The sequence below is a fragment of the Ictidomys tridecemlineatus genome, chromosome 11 (genome assembly GCF_052094955.1).
Source record: "Ictidomys tridecemlineatus isolate mIctTri1 chromosome 11, mIctTri1.hap1, whole genome shotgun sequence".
NCBI lineage: Eukaryota > Metazoa > Chordata > Mammalia > Rodentia > Sciuridae > Ictidomys > Ictidomys tridecemlineatus.
This window is the reverse complement of record NC_135487.1, coordinates 13,004,083-13,020,671: the sequence shown is the minus strand read 5'-3', so window position 1 is coordinate 13,020,671 and position 16,589 is coordinate 13,004,083.

The window sequence follows — 16,589 nt, the reverse complement described above, 5'->3', positions numbered from 1 at the left end:
CTTCACTTAGCATTATCTTCTCCTACACCATCCATTTACCTGAAAATGACATGATTCTCTTTTATTGCTGAGTAAGATTCCATTGTATATATATATCACATTTTTTTATCCATTAATCCACTGAAGGGCATCTGGGTTGGCTCCACAGTTTAGCTATTGTGAATTGTGCTGCTATAAACATTGATGTGGCTGTGTCCCTGTAGTATGCTGATTTTAAGTCCTTTGAGTATAGTCTGAGGTCTGCCATTCGATCAGTGCTGGCTTCATGAAAGAAGGTTCAGTTCATAAGTAATTCCTAGGGAGTTTTAAATTAAAGAGACAAGACTCTCTTTACCTTTAATACCAGCTCCAAGACGGCTTCTCCTAGCTCCCGCCTCCAGCCACCTAATGTGGTGGCAAGGTTTACAGAAGAGACCAGCGAGAGAGGAAGAGCTTGCAGGGAGTGGGCTTTTATTGGGGAACAAAAAATTCCAGGGAAATTCCCATACAATGAAGGTTAAGGGGGGCAGCATACCAAGGTCAGGGGCGACGATTGGCTCTTCGGGGCAGTGGCCAGACACGCCTCTGCACGGACAAACCCTCGGACCTGGAAAAGGGTGGGGAAGGCTCTAACACAGCTGTGTCTAAGTGCCTTTCACCCAGCCAGGGAGGTAACTCAAATCACGTGCAAGGATGGCCTCCCACACTGAGGAGAGAGATAGTTGGGTCAAATGGTGGTTCCACTCCCAGTTTCCAAGGAATCTCCACACTGCTTTCCATATTGGGTACACCAATTTGCAGTCCCACCAGCAATGTATGAGTGTCCCTTTTTCCCCACATTCTCACCAACACTTATTGTTGTTTGTCTTCATAATAGCTGCCATTCTTATTGGAGTGAGATGGTATCTTAGAGTAGTTTTGATTTGCATTTCTCTGATTGCTAGAGATGATGAGCATTTTTTCATATATTTATTGATTCATTGTATATCCTTTTCTGAGAAGTGTCTGTTTAGATCATTGGCAAATTTGTTGATTGAGTTATTTGTTTTTTTGGTGCTTAGCTTTTTGACTTCTTGCAACTTCTAATCAGATTATAATAAAAGGAAATTAGAAATAAACACACAAAAAAACCCTACAGAAACTGTATAAACACATGGAAATTGAACAATATACTTTTGAATGGTGAACAGTGACAGAAGAATTCAGGGGAGAAATTTAAACATTTTCAGAATCAAAAGAGAAGAGGGATAGAACATATTAGATCCTCTGGGATACTACAAAGATGGTGCTAAAAGGAGTTAATAGCATTGAGAAAACCAGAAAGATACCAAATAAATAAACCTAATGATGCATCTCAAGACTCTTAAAAAAGGGCAAACCATTTCCAAAGCCAGTGGAAATAAAGAAACATTAACTATCAGAACTGAAATAAAAGAAATTGAGAATAAGAAAACAATACAAAGGATCAATGAAACATAAAAGAGTTGGTTCTTTGAAACTATCAAAAGAAAAAGAGAGGAGACCCAAATTAATAAAATCTGAGATGACAAAGGAGAAATTACTACAGACATCTCAGAAATTTACAGGACAAAAGGAACTATTTTGAAAATTTATACTTCAATAAATTGCAAAACTTATAAAAATGGATTCATTTCTAGACACACAACATCTATCAAAATTGAAGAGAAAGGACATAGAAACCCAAAGCAAGACCAAGAGCTAGCAATGAGATAGAAGCAGTAATAAAAAACCTTCTAACCATATTTTTAAAGAAGAACTAATGCCAACCAATGCTTCTCAAGTTATTTCATAAAATAAAAAGGAATAGAACACTTTCACATTTATTTTATGGAGCCAGTATCACACTCCTACCATAACCAGACAAGGACACATCAAAGGAAGAAAACTGCAGGACAATATCCCTGATGAAGTTTGATGCAAAAAAACTTAATAAAATATTAGTAATCATATTCAACAACATATTAAGAAGATTGTACATCACCACCAGGTTGGTTTTATATCCTAGGGATGCAATGATGGTTTGACATATGCAAATTAATCAAAGTAATTCATCACATAATAGAATTAATGACAAAAACCACTTATAAATCTCAATAGAGGCAGAGATAATCTTCAACAAAACTCAGCACCCATTCATGCTAAAAACACTGAAGAAACTAGGGGTAGAATGAACCTACCTCAACATCCTGAGGGCCAGATGTGACTAACCCATACCCCACATCATAGGGAAAGATAGCATTTCCTTTAAAATCTAGGATAAGTCAAGGATTCAGTTTCACCACTTCTATTTAATATAGTGCTAGAAATTCTACCCTGAGTAATTAGGCAAAATAAGGAAGTAAAAGGGAGAAAACAGGGAAAAACGAAGTCAAATAATCATTGTTTGCATATGATATGATCCTATACTTAGAAGATACAAAAGGCTCCACAAAAGTCTCCTAGAGCTAATAAACAAACTCAGAAAATAGCAGCTTACAAAATCAATATACAGAAATCAATTGCTTTCCTATAGATCAATAATGAATCTGCTGAGGAAGAAATAAGAAAAATAATTCCATTCATAATAGCCTAAAAATACCCAGACATAAATATACCCAAGGAGGTGAAAGACCTCTAAAATGAAAACTATAGAACACTGAAAAAAGAAATTGAAGAAGACCTCAGAAAATGGAAAGCCCTCCCATGTTCATGGATAGGCAGACTTAATATACTACCAAAAGCAATATACAGGTTCAATGGAATCCCCATCGAACTATCAATGACAGTCTTCACAGAACTAGAAAAAAATAGTCCTAAAGTGCTTTGGGGAGAATAAAAGATCCAGAGTAGCCCAAGAAATTTTGAAGGCAAAAAAAGCAAAGCTGGAGGTATTACAATACGTGACTTCAAATTATACTACAGAGTTATAGTAACAAAAACTGCATGGCACTGGCATAAAAATAAACACATAGACCAATGGTACAGAATAGAAGACACGGAGACAAACCCACACACATACAGTCATCTGAACCTTGACAAGGTGCCAAAAACATACATTGGAAAAAGATAGCATTTTAAGAGAATGGTGCTGGAAAAACTGGTTATCCATACTTGAAGAATGAAACTAGATCCTTGTCTCTCATCCTGCACAAAAGTTGAGTTAAAATGGATCATAGACCTAGAAATTAGGCCAGAAACTGCAACTCCTAGAAGAAAACCTTGGATCAATATTCTATCCTATAGGCACAGGCAACTACTTTCTCACTAGGACTCCTAAAGCTCAGGAAATAATACCAAGAGTTAATAAATGGGAAGGCATCAAATTAAAAATTTTTCAAAGGAAACAACTAAAAATTTTAATAGAGAACCTACAGAATAGGAGAGAATTTTTGCTAGTTACTCTTCTGATAAAGGATTAATATCCAGAATATATAAAAAACTTTAAAAACTTAACACAAAAAAAAAACCAATGATTGCTAGAAATGGTGAGCATTTTTTCATGTACTTATTGATTGATTGTATGTCCTCCTCTGAGAAGTGTCTGTTCAAGTCCTTGGCCAATTTGTTGTTTGGTTTATTTGTTTTCTTGTTGTTTAATTTTTTGAGTTCTTTGTATACTCTGGATATTAGGGCTCTATCTGAAGTATGAGGAGTAAAAATTTGTTCCCAAGATGTAGGCTCCCTATTTACCTCTCTTATTGTTTCTTTTGCTGAGAAAAAAACTTTTTAGTTTGAGTAAGTCCCATTTGTTGATTCTATTTATTAACTCTTGTGCTATGGGTGTTCTATTGAGGAATTTGGAGCCCGACCCCACAATATGTAGTTCGGAGCCAACATTTTCTTCTTCAGACGCAGTGTCTCTGATTTGATATCAAGCTCCTTGATCCATTTTGAGTTAACTTTTGTGCATGGTAGGAGAAAGGGATTCAGTTTCATTTTGTTGCATATGGATTTCCAGTTTTCCCAGCACCATTTGCTATCCTTCCTCCATTGCATGCTTTTAGCCCCTTTATCAAATATAAGATAGTTGTAATATTGTGGATTGGTTTCTGTGTTCTCTATTCTGTACCATTGGTTCATGCGCCTGTTTTGGTACCAGTACCATGCTGTTTTTGTTACTATTGCTCTGTAGTATAGTTTGAAGTCTGGTATCACTATACCGCCTGATTCACACTTCCTGCTTAGAGTTATTTTTGCTATTCTGGGTCTTTTATTTTTCCATATGAATTTCATGATTGCTTTATCTATTTCTACAAGAAATGCCATTGGGATTTTGATTGGCATTGCATTAAACCTATAGAGAACTTTTGGTAATATCACCATTTTGATGATGTTAGTTATGCCTCTCCATGAACAGGGTATATTTTTCCATCTTCTAAGATCTTCTTCTATTTCAGTCTTTAGGGTTCTGTAGTTTTCATTGTATAAGTCTTTCACCTCTTAAGTATTTATTTTTTGAGGATATTGTGAATGGAGTGGTTGTCCTCATTTCCATTTCAGAAGATTTGTCGCTGATATACAGGAATGCCTTTGATTTATGCGTGTTGATTTTATATCCTGTCACTTTGCTCAATTTATTTATTAGCTCTAGTAGTTTCTTTGGAGACCCTATTAGGTCTGCTAGGTATAGAATCCTGTCATCTGCAAATAGTGATAATTTAAGTTCTTCTTTTCCAATTTTTATGCCTTTAATTTCTTTCGTCTGTCTAATTGCTCTGGCCAGTGTTTCGAGAACTATGTTGAACAGAAGTGGTGAGAGAGGGCATCCCTGTCTTGTTCCAGATTTTAGAGGGAATGCCTTCAATTTTTCTCCGTTCAGAATGATGCTAGCCTGAGGCTTAGCATAGATAGCTTTTACAATATTGAGGTATGTTCCTGTTATCCCTAGTTTTTCTAGAGTTTTGAACATAAAGGGATGCTGTACTTTGTCGAATGCTTTTTCTGCATCTATCGAGATGATCATATGGTTCTTATGTTTAAGTCTATTGATGTGGTGAATAACATTTATTGATTTCTGTATATTGAATCAGCCTTTCATCCTAGGGATGAATCCTACTTGATCATGATGCACGATCTTTTTGATATGTTTCTGTATCCGATTTGCCAGAATTTTATTGAGGATTTTTGCATCTATGTTCATTAGAGATATTGGTCTGTAGTTTTCTTTCTTTGAAGTATCTTTGTCTGGTTTAGGAATCAGGGTGATGTTGGCCTCGTAGAATGAATTTGGAAGTTCTCCCTCTTTTTCTATTTCCTGAAATAGCTTGAAAAGTATTGGTATTAGTTCTTCATTAAGGTTTTGTAAAACTCTGCTCTATACCCATCCGGTCCAGGGCTTTTCTTAGTTGGTAGTCTTTTGATGGCTTCTTCTATTTCCTCAATTGATATTGGTCTGTTTAGGTTGTGTATATCCTCCTGATTCAATCTGGGTAGATCATATGACTTAAGAAATTTATCGATGTCTTCACTATCTTCTATTTTATTGGAGTATAAGGATTCAAAATAATTTCTAATTATCTTCTGTATTTCTGAAGTGTCTGTTGTGATATTGCCTTTTTCATCCCATATGCTAGTAATTTGAGTTCTCTCTCTTCTTCTCTTCATTAGCATGGCTAAAGATCTGTTGATCTTATTTATTTTTTCAAAGAACCAACTTTTTGTTTTGTCAATTTTTTCAATTATTTCTTTTGTTTCGATTTCATTGGTTTCAGCTCTGATTTTAATTATTTCTTGCCTTCTACTTCTTTTGCTGTTGTTTTGCTCTTCTTTTTCTAGGATTTTAAGATGAAGTGTGAGATCATTTATTTGTTGATTTTTTTCTTTTTTTAAGGAATGAACTCCAAGCAATGAATTTTCCTTTTACAACTGCTTTCATTGTGTCCCATAGATTCCAATATGTTGTGTCTGTGTTTTCATTTATCTCTAAGAATTTTTTAATTTCCTCCTTGATGTCTTCTATAACCCATTGATCATTCAGTAACCTATTGTTCATTCTCCAAGTGATACATGATTTTTCCTTTCTTCTTTTATCATTGATTTCCAGTTTCATTCCATTATGATCAGATAAGATGCATGGTATTATCTCTCTCCTTTATAATTTCTAAGAGTTGCCCTGTGACATAATATATGATCTATTTTTGAGAAGGATCCATGTGCTGCTGAGAAAAAAAAAGTGTAACTGCTTGATGTTGGGTGGTATATTCTATATATATCAATTAAGTCTAGGTTATTAATTGTATTATTGAGTTCTATAGTTTCTTTATTCAACTTTTGTTTGGAAGTTTCTTTATTCAATTTTTGTTTGGAGAGAGGTGTGTTGAAGTCTCCCATAATTATTGTATGGTGGTCTATTAGACTCTTGAACTTGAGGAGAGTTTGTTTGATGAACATAGCTGCACTATTGTTTGGGGCATATATATTTATGATTGTTATGTCTTGTTGGTGTATGGTTCCCTTGAGCAGTATGTAGTGTCTCTCTTTATCCCTTTTGATTAACTTTGGCTTGAAATCTATTTTATTTGATATGAGTATGGACACTCCTGCTTGTTTCTGAAGTCCATATGATTGATATGATTTTTCCCAACCTTTCACCTTCAGTCTATGTATGTCTTATCCTATCAAATGCGTCTCCTGTAGGCAGCATATTGTTGGATTTTTTTTTGATCCATTCTACTAGCCTGTGTCTTTTAATAGGTGAGTTTAAGCCATTAACATTTAGGGTTATTATTGAGATATGGATTGTTCTTCCAGCCATATTTGTTTATTTATGTTACTTAACATGGTTTGTTTTTCCTCTTTGATTATTTTTTCCTGTTACTGTACTACCTCCCACTGTTGGTTTTCATTGTTATTTTCCATTTCCTCTTCCTGTAAATGTTTTGCTGAGGATGTTTTGAAGAGATGGTTTTCTAGCTGCAAATTCTTTTAACTTTTGTTTATCGTGGAAGGTTTTAATTTCATCTTCCATCCTGAAGTTTAATTTTGCTGGATACACAATTGTTGGTTGGAACCCATTTTCTTTCAGCATTTGAAATATATTGCTCCAGGATCTTCTAGCTTTCAGAGTCTGTGTTGAAAGATCAGCTGTTATCCTGATTGGTTTACCCCTAAATGTAATCTGCTTTCTTTCTCTTGTAGCTTTTAAAATTCTCTTCTTTATTCGGCGTCTTGTAGACTTGTAGGATTTGGGATTCTGTCTCATTCTTCAAGTCTGGGAAGTTTTCTCATATTATTTCACTGAACAGTTGCTCATTCCTTTGGTTTGGACCTCTATACCTTCCTGTATTCCAATGACTCTTAAGTTTGGTCTCTTTATGTTATCCCATATTTCTTGGATGTTCTGCTCATGGTTTCTTAACAGTCTCACTGAGCTGTCTATGTTCTTTTCAAGTTGAAATACTTTGTCTTCATTGTCTGATGTTCTATCTTCTAAGTGTTCTACTCTGCTGGGTAGTACTCTCATTTGAGTTTTTAATTTGGTTTATTGCTTCCTGCATTTGTAGGATTTCTGTTTGGTTTTTATAACCTCTATCTCCCTGTATATTTGATCTTTTGCTTCTTGAATTTGTTTATGTAATTCATTGTCAAAGTGATCTTTCATTGTCTTATTTTGCTGTCTAAAGTCTTCCTTGAGACTCCAGATCATCTGAAGCATGTATATCCTGAATTCTTTATCTGACACTCCATCTGTTGCAGATATTACCTCTTCTAAAGTTGAGTTGACCTGCATTGCTTGTGGTCCTTTCTTTCCTTATCTTTTCATACTGCTCGAGTTTCTTACTGCTTGGTGAAACTGTTGTGTTATTGAATTTTCCCCCTATATATTTATATTGCTCTTGTATAGTTGCAAAGTCTCCCTTTTGTGGAGAAAGACAATGTTAAAAGTTCTCAATATCAATAGTACATTATCTAAGCACACGTTTTCCTTATTACTACTTTTATAGCTAGACTCTATGTCTACAAATGTTGGTTTCAATTATCATTTACAAATATAGTCATTAGTTTCATGAAAGGCATACCATTTCTGGTAGCTTGAAGAAAACTGAATTTCAGGTGTCGGATGTTATGTTTATGGGGAAAGGAGTGAGAGTATGGGGTTAATCTAACTTAGTAACTTTGGAGAGCTCTAAAAAATAGATGGGTAATTCATGGAAGAATGTATAGATTCAAATTCCTATCTGTATTTTATAAGATTATCCTACTTATAAATAGTAAAATTTAGGGGGTTGCAAGTGGGATAGAGGGAGTAAGAGGGAGGAAAACAAATAACAAGGAAAGGAAGAGAAAAAAGAGAGCGGGAAAAAGAAAATATGAGAAAAAAGAAAAGAAATAAAAAGGGGGAAGGGAGGTGGGACATATGCAATTCCTCTATAGTATATTATTCTGGTGATTCAGTTGTTAAAGACCTTTTTGTGCACAATTTTTGGTTTCACATATGTTGAGGTTGCGAAGACCCGAGGGAGAAGGGTAGAGGAGACTGGGTGAATGGATGAAAAGAGAGAGAGAAGAGAGAAAAAGAAAGAAAAAAAGAAAAAAAATGTCTCTCAGAACTCTGTTTTCATTTCTTCCAGTTGGTGGCATTGTCTATTCCTCCTGAGTCTCTGGGTTCAGGATGGTGGTGGTACTCAGTGTGAGAGGACTTGAGCTTCCACCTGTGGCCTCTCTACTCTTATTCTCTGAGATGTAAACCAGGTGCCTGATCCGCTGCAGAACTGCACTGGTAGCCACGCCGGCCAACCGGTTGGTGGATTTTAAGGGTTGGTGGGATTTTCCAAGATGAGTTCCATCAGTTTTTCTTATAAGATGTTTGATGATGTGGGGGTGTTGGGGAAACCTTATGTTTGTCAAGAGCTCGGGCAGGTGACCAAACGGGTGGGCGGCAGGGCCCCTCCTCCAGTTGGAGTGGTCTGTCTACTGCACCGGCGGGAGGCTGGGCTCCTCCAACTGGGGTGATTTGTCTACCACACAGGTGAGCTGCTGGGCCTGTTCTCCAGGTCGCAGGTCTGCCTACCGTGCAGGCGGCAGCTGGGGCCCTCCTCCAATTGGGATGATCTGTCTACCATGCCTGCGGGTCACTGGGCCTGTTCTCCAGGTCGAAGGTCTGCCTACCTTTCAGGCTTGGGAAGCAGCTGTGCCCCTCCTCCAATTGGGGTGATCTGTCTACCACACCTGCAGGCCGCTGGGCCCCTTCTCCAGGCCACTCAGTTTGCCTACCTTGTAGGCGGCGGCTGGGCCCCTCCTCCAATAGGGGTGATCTGTCTACCGTGCTGGCGGGCCGCTGGAACCCTTCTCCAGGACGCGCTGAGATGGCTCCCAATTTTAAGAAAAGATCAGGCTGAGTCTATCACCTAATCCTTTGAGGATTTACTCACTCCCTATGATGCTGGGAACTCTTGAAGCCACATATTCTATGCATATTTTCAAATATGCCAATGTTTCCAGTTTTATCCTATTATAAAGAGGACATATTCTGAGTTTATACAAATTTCACATTGCCACAAAAATACTCCTGAATAGTTTTTAAATTTGGCAGAAATCAAGTATAGAGAAGAAAGTATGCTTTCAGCTTTGCTTACAAAAGTATATTTGCCCAAATTGCTGTAAACTATAGATAAAGACAAACATTTCCTTAAATTTGGAAAACAAAACATTCAAGAACCAAACACATATGAACTGAAAGACAAAACCCCACAGATTCTATCAGTTCAGCCAGTCTTCTGTCTCGTTCTGTGTTAGGTTTTACGAACCCATCAGTTTCTTTGTTAGAGTTCTGTTTTTTATTCAGTCCACTGGTCTTAAAGTTATCAGACACTTGTATTCAGTAATACTTGTTAGAAGAGTGTTCCCCGCCCCACCCCATGAATCTGATTGCAAATGGTTTTAGAGAACAATCAAAACTATGAATTACAAAAGACTCAGAATAGACAGGGCTACAATTTCATGACAGTTCAGCAGTTGACAAAGAAATTCAGTTATTTTTATTGTACACATCATTTTAAGATAACAATTATGACTGAAATTGTCATACCAGCACCATTGGACTTTTGTAAATTTCACAAAGTCTCTAAGATTTTTGTATCAATAACTTATCTGGATGGATGTAACGTAAAGAAGGTTTAGCATCACTTTATGGTTTGATGGTGGATCCCAGGCAATGTGTTCATCATCTCTGCAAGATGAGAACTACAGCTTTTTAGGATTTCCAGTAGTCCAACTGGAAAATCTCAAAATTGGAAAGACTTAACTAAGAACACTGATCCCAAAGAAACCTGCCAAAGACATCAAAGAATTAAGACATTTGATCAAGGCCCTAAGCAACTTAGTGAGCCCTGTTTCAAACTAAAAAACAAAAAGGGCTGGGGATGTGGCTCAGTGGTTACTCACCCCTGAGTTCAATCCACAGTACCAAAAAAAAAAAAATCAAAATAGGACCATCGGTCTTCATGAAACAGTAGGCATTCATTAAACCAAAGTGATAGTTAAAAGATTTTAAAAGGAAGAGATATCATAAAACAGAAACCTTAACTATTCTAAGGCTCAGTTTGTTTCTATTAACAAGAAACCTAAGAAAGATATCAAAAAGAAAAAGAAAATTTGGAAAGAACATAAAGTCTTTGTTTCCCAGACGATTTACCAAAAGGTCAAGAAAAACGTTCTGCAGCATGAGTGCTTCTACTTATGGAAAGCTCATCCAGACAATCTAGAAGGCACATCTGGTGAAAAGGTGGATAAAACCAGTGTGGAAGAGCACATGTCCCAGTGCACGAGGGCACATCGTCCTGCAGAAAAGTGTCAACAAGAGCACCTGTGCCCTGAGCAGAGCAATGCCTGACTCTGGGAAATGTTAAAACCACGTCAAATGATCTGGTCACATGGAACAATTCAAAGACATTGAGAAAAGCCAAGAGTAAAGATTCAAAGGCTGGGGCTGCCACTCAGTGGTAGAGCGCTTGCCTAGCCTGTGTGAGGCCCTGGGTTCAATCTTCAGAGCCACAATAAATAAATAAATAAAGAGACATAAATAAAGGTATTGTATCCATCTACAACTTAAAAAAAAAAGAAAAGAAGAATCATTATCAAGGCTGTCATCAGGTCACAATAAGCAGAGTCAGAACAGGGGAGAAAAAGAAGCTATGGTAACTGACTAAAATGTTGGGGAATCACTGATTAAATGGGAGATGTTAAACAAGAAAAGCTGAAGTGCAAACAATGGTTGAAAATAAAAAACAAAACTGATTTCAAAATTTTAAATCTAAACCTCTTGCAAAACATTTTTCTTTTTCTTTTTTCTTTTCTTCTTCTTCTTTTTTTTAAATTTTGAGAGGGGGGGTCTTGATATATTGCCATGGCTGGCTTTGAACTGCTGGGCTCAGGGGATCCTCCTGCCTCAGTCTCCTGAGTAGCTGGTGTTACAGGTGCATGGCGCTGCAATGGACCACTTGCAGATTTTTACTAAGAGCCAATGAATATTCCGAGAGAACTATGTTGTTTAAACTTAAAGAATCAGATTCTGGTTTTATCTCAGATTATTATTGGTCAAATTTTAGAAAAACACACAGGTAATTTTTTTATAGTTATAGCCAAATTGTTCACACAGAGATTTTCTTTCATAAGATTCATCCTTCACCATGCAAAATTCTTTCTCATGCAAAAAATTCTTTCTCATTTTAGCTTTCCTTACCAGACGTCCTTGTGCCTGCTTTTGGCCTTTACCTCTCTCTCCTCCACTCATTGGCTCCTTTCTGCCCCCTTTTATTTTCTTCCATAAATCTACCCTTTGAAACAATCCTTAAAACAATTTCCAAATTAGAATTATTTTTTTCCTCAATAAAAAAGTAATTTTATGTCTTACAGTTTTTCTTATAAAAACACATTATAATTTTCTGACACACTTTATATAATAAAATATATGTATGACATATATATAACTAAAATATAAGTAATATATGTGATACATGTAAACCATATTAATATATGTATATAGTAGTTATAATATGTATATATGTATATAATATGTATTTTATATATATATAAAGGTTAAATCTTGGTAACGTAAATTCCAATAATGATAAATTCCAGTAAAGTAGCCAGTAATGTAAATTCCAGTGGGGGAAAAACCTGGGAAGTAAGCAATTTTTATCTGTATGCTATCTTTCAACAAATTATTAACATATATATATATAAATTATAATATATATAATTTATAATATATATTTCTTTTCTGTTTTTTGAATGTTTGGTACTGGAGACTGAACTCTTGGGTGCTTTACCACTGAGCTACATCACCCCCACCCTCTTTCTTTTTGAGATTGGGTCTTGCTAAGTTGCCAAGACTGACCTTAAACTTGCAAACAACCTACCTCAGCCTCCTGAGTTTCTAGAATTACAGGCATGGGCCACCACACCAGGCATATGTATATATTTTTTAATTTTACTTTTTGCTTTTTGTAGTGCTGGGGATGAAAACAAGGATCTCAATCATAATAGGTAAACTCTCTACTGCTGAGCAACACCCACAGTCTGTATCAGTACATATTTTACAATTTATATTATAACATGTGCTCTCTCATAGAGAACAAAAGAATGTGGAATAGAACATATATTAAGAGACCCAAATATATTGCTTTTCCTATAGAATTAATGAAGCCAAATATATTTGAATATATTTGTATCAATTGATGTCTTAGTATTTTAAGTTTGATACAATTCAGTCATTATGTAGTTTAACATAACATAAAACTGGCATAAAAAGTTCATTCATAAACATTTATCTCCTTTACATTGACACAATTTATTTTAAACAATAATATCTGGACTATTTGTGAAAACAGATATTAGATAATTATAGTTTTCATTTTAAGTTATTTCTTTGTCAAGGAAATATGTGCTTGATATCTAGAAAACAAAGGATACTGCATTGCATGCTTAGGTCAAAATTAAACTTTTTTGATCTTAAACATCTAACAGAGATAAATATAGCCCTTCCTCACCACCACACCAAGGTAACATGTAACTCACAGTTCTGAAGACATTTTCACTTTTAATATTTAAAACCAGTTTATTTATCAAGTCTTTACTCGAGTCATGAATTAAAAAGCATTTTGGTTAGTTACTATAATCTGAACAGTGTCAAGTTACATGAGTGGTCCTTTACTCCTAAGCCCATTCAAATAGAATTCCTATGATTTTACTATATGGATACAACATACAACTATTTTCTTTCATAAGATTCATCCTTCACCATACAACATGTACCCACACATACCATGCATGATATCTACAAATGACAATCTTGTTTTCAGTTTAAAATGTTAGTCACCACCTAGGCACAGTGGTGCATGCCTGTAATCCCAGTGGCTCAGGAAGCTGAGACAGGAGGATTGCAAGTTCAAAGCCAGCCTCAGCAAAAGGGAGTTGCTAAACTACTCAGTGAGACCCTATCTCTAAATAAAATACAAAAGAGGGCTGGGGGTGTGGCTCAGTGGTTGAGTGCCCCTGAGTTCAATCCCGGTACAAAAATAAAATAGTCACCAAACAGAAAATAGAGTAGTATAAATTCACTGGCTTATAAAAAGATGATTGAAAACAAATTATATTTTTGACAAAAGGGACAACTTAAAGTGACCTGTTCATATGGATAGACTTTTAAGATTTTCATGTGACCTGAAAGCCATGGACCATATTTTCAGACCAACCAGTTCCCATAGCAGCTTGGGGTCAAAAACTTCTTTTCCCTCCTCTCTTACCCCCTTTCCAGTCTTGAATGAGTTTAGGGTTAACTCTTAGCTGTTCTCATTTTAGCTAGGCTTGTCTGGAGCAGCAAGCCTCCAAGTAACCTTGAATTTAATCATAAAATTATCTTTCTTTGGTTTGCCTTTCTTGTTTGCTCGATGAATCAAATAGGGCAAGAAACATTTTAGAAATAGTGTTTCAAAGGTTTTATTTTTCTTGTTTGTTTTTTCTTGACCAAGGTGGTATATGAGGAAATTTTTGTGCTGGGCAGAGAGATTTTTTACTATTGCTTCAGATTTCATCTAAGGCAGAGAGGAGGTGTTTTTTTAAAGCCAGAACAGTTTTATCACCCTAAGCTGTTAAAGCTAGGCAAATCTAAATTTTCATTTCCAGGAAGAATGAGTCTTAGGTGTCTCCGTTGCCATGGAGCTGCTGTAAATTGCAAAACCAACATTAGAAAGTTTTTCTCTTCTTCTCTATTGGTTGATGTGCTGTGAAAAAAACCCTTTTAGGTGGGCTGGGGAGAGGGTGTTGGAGAAGAGGACCAGCACTGGCTGGCCAGGCTTCAGCGTGTGCATTTCTCTTTCTCTTAATGTAAAGCAGACTCCATATAGACGAAGGGAAAAAATAGAGAAATAAAGAGCTAAACAGCCTTTACATGTTACCTCTATAATTGCTGTTGAAGAATTAACCTTTCCCACTGTTCTTTCCATGAAAATGGACCACAGTGTTGTCTGATGAAGAGCCTCAAAACACACCTTCTTTATGGGCCTTAGGATTTTGCTTTTTATCAGTGTTTGGAGGCCTAAGAAAATCCCTTAAATTCTGTCAGGAATTTTAAATGCATGGTCAGTGTGTCTTGCTTTGGGTGTACTTTCACAGGATTCCATTTGTACTTGGCAGATGGCCTTTGTGCAAGGTCATGGTTCCTGCGGTCCTCTATGAACAGAAACTTTTGCTTTGCTTATTTAATTGGGCTAGACTTTGACAAAAGTGATCCATTTTGATTCTGACAACTTTCACATCCTCCAGCAGGCCAGGAGGAGCTGTTCTGGCCCAGGAAGGCAAGGAGTGGTGGTGGAGATAAGGAGAGAGAGAGAGAGAGAGAGAGAGAGAGAGAGAGAGAGAGAGAGAGAGAGAGAGAGAGAGAAATAGATGGATAGATCTGGGTTTCACTCCTAATAGGAATAGCAGTGGTAGATGGGCTGGGCCCAGTCCTTTAAAAACTGGTATCTCCCTTAATTCTCAAACGTGCCCAGACAGGAAGGACACTGTCATCTTCATTTGGGTGGGAGAACCAAGGCTCAGGGTAGTGGAGTAGAGGAGTCATAAAGTCTTGACTCCAGAGCCCATACTTTGAATTCACCATGTACCAGTTTGTCTGGTAGAGTGTGTTCTCACACTGAGTGAACACACATACATGCACGCACACAGAGTTTGGTGACAAATTGGTTTATTCAGAAAAGACTCCCAGGAGTGTGCAGCTGGGAGCTAAGCGGGGGGCCGGAGGTGGTAGGGAAGGGCAGGAGTGGGGACTCAGCTGTGCAGGTAGTCCAGGGAAGAGGCCAGGCAGAGGTGCCCCCGGGGTTTGGTCTTCTTGTTCTGGGTCAGGACAGAAGGGCTCCTAGCTTGCCTCTGGGATGGACCGGGACTGTTTTCTGGAATTAAGGGAACTTGGTGGGGGCTGGGAGAGAGGGTGTTGGAGAAGAGGACCAGCACTGGCTGGCCAGGCTTCGGCGAAGAGGAGCCTCAGCAACTGGGCTTCTTCCCACGGCACAGAAAATTGGGATACAACTGGTACTTCCTATTGTAGGTTTCCCGGTTTTCAGCCAAACAGTAGGCAGCAGTTAAATCACACTGACACAGCTGACTCCTACAGTAGTCCTGGTTGGCTGAAATTACAAGAAAATAAACACCGGATGGGATTTAATTGTCTGTGGCTTCTCCTGAGGGAGAGGACCCCGTCCATCCTCCAGATGGTCCTTCTCCTGACCTTGCTGACAGATGGGGAGGCAGGTCCCCGCCCGGGGGAGCTAACTCCTGCCGATCGCAGACACAGAGCCCTGCACACCACACCAGAAGACGCAGGCCTTCCCATTGGCCACCCTCTGGCGGGCGGTACAGCCCCACCAATCATGGGGTGGATCGTGATTGGCTTAAGACCGGGGCTCCCTTTCTCCTTGACAGTGATTGGTCTCTAAATAGCAGGTTACATTGTTCTGGCCAATGAGCGCGAGTCTGCTGGAGGCTTCTGGGAAGCATTCATTTCCTCCTTTGGAAAAGGGAGTTGCGCCGTGGGAAAGCCTGCGGGGGAGGCCCTGGTGCCTGGAGCTGCGGCACGTGTCTTGATGTACACTTAGATTGTAGGACCTGCCAACTCGGCAGAGCTGACGATGGGGAAAGGCAGCCCCAGGCCTGACTTCAGTTGGGAGAATTCGTACTGTGAGAGTCAGGCAGCCCCAATATCCGAACCAGTTGGTTTGGGCATCTTGCTTCTGGGCCCTAAAGCCTGCTAACGTACATATGGAGAGGTCACCATTGCAAGAGACAATTTCTGATCTTATGATTCATGCTGTGGCTGGGAGTTCATGCCCTCTCCCAGTTACACTGGACCCACTGTCTGGGGTCACTAAGCAGTCTTTCCGGCTGCCTCCCATCTCCATCCTCCCCTTCAGATTCAAGCTTTCTCCATGTATTTGCCTCCACTTGCTCTCTCCACTTCCCTTCCCACCCATACCTAACCCACTCTAACCTGGTTTCGCCCTCATGCTCAAGGAGAGCACCTTCTCCTGAAGTCCTGAACAACCTTCCTGCTCCACAGTCTGCAGAAACCCTGTCCGTCCAATGCGGCCTCCTCTGGTAAACTGCTGTTGTTAATC